Raw genomic sequence first — 5,000 nt, forward strand, 5'->3', positions numbered from 1 at the left:
GTCCAATTGGTTAACCATTTCTCTTGAAAACACTTTGCCTCTCCGCCAGAGACTAAGTCCAATTGGTTAACCATTTCTCAGGAAAACGCTTTGCCTCTCTGCCAGAGACTAAGTCCAATTGGTTAACCATTTCTCTTGAAAACACTTTGCCTCTCTGCCAGAGACTAAGTCCAATTGGTTATCCATTTCTCGTGAAAACACTTTGCCTCTCTGCCAGAGACTAAGTCCAATTGGTTAACCATTTCTCAGGAAAACACTTTGCCTCTCTGCCAGAGACTAAGTCCAATTGGTTAACCATTTCTCGTGAAAACACTTTGTCTCTCCGCCAGAGACTAAGTCCAATTGGTTAATCATTTCTCAAGGCCACAATTTGCCTGCCGTTCAGAGACCAAGTCCAATTGGTTAACCATTTCTCTTGAAATCACTTTGCCTCTCTGCCAGAGACTAAGTCCAATTGGTTAACCATTTCTCTTGAAAACACTTTGCCTCTCTGCCAGAGACTAAGTCCATTTGGTTAACCATTTCTCTTGAAAACACTTTGTCTCTCCGCCAGAGACTAAGTCCAATTGGTTAACCATTTCTCGTGAAAACACTTTGTCTCTCCGCCAGAGACTAAGTCCAATTGGTTAACCATTTCTCTGGAAAACACTTTGCCTCTCTGCCAGAGACTAAGTCCAATTGGTTAACCATTTCTCAGGAAAACACTTTGCCTCTCTGCCAGAGACTAAGTCCCATTGGTTAACCATTTCTCGTGAAAACACTTTGTCTCTCCGCCAGAGACTAAGTCCAATTGGTTAATCATTTCTCAAGGCCACAATTTGCCTGCCGTTCAGAGACCAAGTCCAAATTGGTTACCCATTTCTCTTGAAAACACTTTGCCTCTCTGCCAGAGACTAAGTCCAATTGGTTAACCATTTCTCTTGAAAACACTTTGCCTCTCTGCCAGAGACCAAGTCCAATTGGTTAACCATTTCTCGTGAAAACACTTTGCCTCTCTGCCAGAGACTAAGTCCAATTGGTTATCCATTTCTCTTGAAAACACTTTGTCTCTCCGCCAGAGACGAAGTCCAATTGGTTAACCATTTCTCTTGAAAACACTTTGCCTCTCTGCCAGAGACTAAGTCCAATTGGTTAACCATTTCTCGTGAAAACACTTTGCCTCTCTGCCAGAGACTAAGTCCAATTGGTTAATCATTTCTCTTGAAAACACTTTGCCTCTCTGCCAGAGACTAAGTCCAATTGGTTAACCATTTCTCGTGAGAACACTTTGCCTCTCTGCCAGAGACTAAGTCCAATTGGTTCACCATTTCTCTTGAAAACACTTTGTCTCTCCGCCAGAGACTAAGTCCAATTGGTTAACCATTTCTCTGGAAAACACTTTGCCTCTCTGCCAGAGACTAAGTCCAATTGGTTAACCATTTCTCTTGAAAACACTTTGCCTCTCTGCCAGAGACTAAGTCCAATTGGTTAACCATTTCTCGTGAAAACACTTTGCCTCTCTGCCAGAGACTAAGTCCAATTGGTTAACCATTTCTCAGTGGCACACCGAGGGCAATCTGTAACGTCTCGCGGGCCCGGGGGCCCCTTTGCACGGCCTGCCAATGCAATCCGAGGCGCACTGTCCTTCGTTTGGTTAACCATTTCTCAGGGGCACACCGAGGGCACCCTGCATTGTCTCGCGGGCCCGGAGGCCACTTTGCACGGCCTGCCAATGCAATCCGAGGTGCTTCGCCCTTGGCCGCCTTCCCGGCCGGCTTCGGGACGTTTCGGGGGCTCTCACCGGGGCAAATCCGGTCCCCCGGGCGATTAGGAGGCCTCCCCGGGCAGGCCCGGGCTTCAGGCCGCCGCTTTTCCATCCCGGCCGAAAGAGGCGAAAAATGCCGAAAATGGCCAAAAATGGCCGCCGGCAGGGCCTGTCGGTCGGTTTGGCGGCAGCCTGGGTCGGTCCCTGCAGACCTGGAGGCTCGAGAAGGTTTTTGGCGATGTCGACCGATTCTCGATTTGCCACCTCCTACTATTCTGCAGGTACCCCGCCAACCTCCCCTGCCAACAATTCCAACCGTAAGGTCGGGCGGTAGTCCTACCGTCCAGGAGGCCCCAAAGCCCGCAAAACGCCATTTTGCCCTTTCCTCATCGGGACTTCCGAGGGGAACTCATGAACCAGCTCCAGGAGTGGCATGCCAGAAAATGCAACTTGACCCGTCGCCGGGCAGATTCGCTACTCTCTGCGGGAATACCCCCACCGGGTGCCGGGTAAAGGCCTCGGATCTGACCTCATGGACTTCCGTCTGTGCACGGATTTTGCTCTCGCGGGCCCAAGAGCCACTTTGCCCGGCCTGCCAATGCAACCCGAGGTCCATTGTCCTCATTGGTTAACCATTTCTCGTGAAAACACTTTGCCTCTCTGCCAGAGACGAAGTCCAATTGGTTAACCATTTCTCAGGGGCTCACCGAGGGCAATCTGTAACGTCTCGCGGGCCCGGGGGCCCCTTTGCACGGCCTGCCAATGCAATCCGAGGCGCACTGTCCTTCGTTTGGTTAACCATTTCTCAGGGGCACACCGAGGGCACCCTGCATTGTCTCGCGGGCCCGGAGGCCACTTTGCACGGCCTGCGAATGCAATCCGAGGTGCTTCGTCCTTGGCCGCCTTCCCGGCCGGCTTCGGGACGTTTCCGGGGCTCTCACCGGGGCAAATCCGGTCCCCCGGGCGATTAGGAGGCCTCCCCGGGCAGGCCCGGGCTTCAGGCCGCCGCTTTTCCATCCCGGCCGAAAGAGGCGAAAAATGCCGAAAATGGCCAAAAATGGCCGCCGGCAGGGCCTGTCGGTCGGTTTGGCGGCAGCCTGGGTCGGTCCCTGCAGACCTGGAGGCTCGAGAAGGTTTTTGGCGATGTCGACCGATTCTCGATTTGCCACCTCCTACTATTCTGCAGGTACCCCGCCAACCTCCCCTGCCGACAATTCCAACCGTAAGGTCGGGCGGTAGTCCTACCGACGAAGAGGCCCCAAAGCCCGCAAAACGCCATTTTGCCCTTTCCTCATCGGGACTTCCGAGGGGAACTCATGAACCAGCTCCAGGAGTGGCATGCCAGAAATTGCAACTTGACCCGTCGCCGGGCGCACTCGCTGCTCTTTGCGGGAATACCCCCACCGGGCGCCGGGTAAGAGCCTCGGATCTGACCTCATGGGCTTCCGTCCTCGCACGGATTTTGCTCTCCCGGGCCCAGGGGCCACTTTCCCCGGCCTTGCGAAGGCAATCGGAGGTGCTTCGCCCTCGAAACCGCCTTCCCGGCCGGCTTCGGGACGTTTCCGGGGCAAATCCGGTCCCGCGGGCGAAGGGGAGCCTTCCCCGGGCACGCCCGGGCTTCAGGCCGCCGCTTTCCGTGACCTACCGAAAGACGCGAAAAATGCCGAAAATGGCCAAAAATGGCCGCCCGGCACGGCCTCGCGGTCGGTTTGGGGGCAGCCTGGGTCGGTCCCTGCAGACCTGGAGGCTCGAGAAGGCACTTGGCGATGTCGACCGATTCTCGATTTGCCACCTCCTACTATTCTGCAGGTACCCCGCCAACCTCCCCAGCCAACAAATCGCAAATGCCGATCGGCGGGTGACCGTCCGGTAGTCATGCCGACGAAGAGGCACCTAGGCCCCGCAAACGCTTCCAAATCCGACCCCATCCCGGACCGGTTCTTTTTTAAAAAAGGCTCCCAGGATTCCGGATTTTTTCCTGCCGCACTCGGGACCACCCGACGGACACGAAACCGGGAACCTTTCCCCGGTCCGACCCTCCTCGGCCCGGCCAGCCGACGCCGAAGCGGCCGACTGGTTAATGATTTCACCCTGCTCCGACGTGACGCGTTTTCCAACCGCGCATGCGCGGCTCTGCCACCCGAACCGCCCCCTCACGTGGGGGCTCTGGGTCCGCCCCCCGGCAGCCATTTCCTCCTGCCGGTCCGTTATTTTACGCCGTTTTTCGCCCTCCAGCCCTGCCGGAATGCTGCCTGCTCGCTGGTTAACCATTTCGCTCCCTGCACTTCGGCTTCTGCCCTGCTGGGGAAGCCCGCTGCTGCCTCTAACCGTACTCACGGGCGGGCGGCTCTCCTGCGCGGCCTCCGGCCACGCCCCCTCACCTGGTTTGCTGGGAACCCGCCCCCGGCAGCCTGTTACTCGTGCCGGTTCGGTCTTATCGGCCCTTTTTGCACCTTCCCTGCCTGCTGGCATGCTTCGGCTCACCGGTCAACCGGTTCCCCGTTCTCCACTTAGACTTTTGAGCTGCGGGGCTGGTCTGCCGCGAACTGCACCCGTATTACGGGGCGGGCGGCTCTACTGCCCGTACGGCTGCCCTGCCTGTTAACTGGTTAACCGTTTCCCCGTCCACTACTTCGTCCCTGGACCTGCCGGTGTGTTCTGCAGCTAACTGCACCCGTATTACGGGGCGGGACGCTCCGCTTACCGGCCGGCTGCCATGCCTGCTTAACTGGTCAACCATTTACTCACATATACTTAGCCCCTGGAGCTGCTGGGCTGGTCGGCGACCTAACTGCACCCTTGTTGCCGGGAGGTCGGCACTAATTGCCGGCCGGCCGGCTGCCCTGCCTGCTAACTGGTAAACCCTTTACCCACATGTACTTAGCCCCTGGATACTGATGGGCTGTTCTGCACCTAACTGCACCCTGATTAGCGGGCGGGCGGCTGTAATTACCGGCCGGCTGCCCTGCCTGCTAACTGGTTAACCATTTACCCACATGTACTTAGCCCCTGGAAACTGATGGGCTGTTCTGCAACTCACTGCACCCTTACTGGCGGGCGGACAGGCGGCCGGCTCTAATTACCGGCCGGCCGGCTGCCCTGCCTTGCTAACTGGTTAACCATTTACCCACATGTACTTAGCCCCTGGAAACTGATGGGCTGTTCTGCACCTAACTGCACCCTTATTAGCGGGCGGGCGGCTGTAATTACCGGCCGGCTGCCCTGCCTGCTAACTGGTTAACCTTTTACCCACATG

The sequence above is a fragment of the Cetorhinus maximus genome, unplaced genomic scaffold (assembly GCF_964194155.1).
Source record: "Cetorhinus maximus unplaced genomic scaffold, sCetMax3.hap1.1 HAP1_SCAFFOLD_3982, whole genome shotgun sequence".
NCBI lineage: Eukaryota > Metazoa > Chordata > Chondrichthyes > Lamniformes > Cetorhinidae > Cetorhinus > Cetorhinus maximus.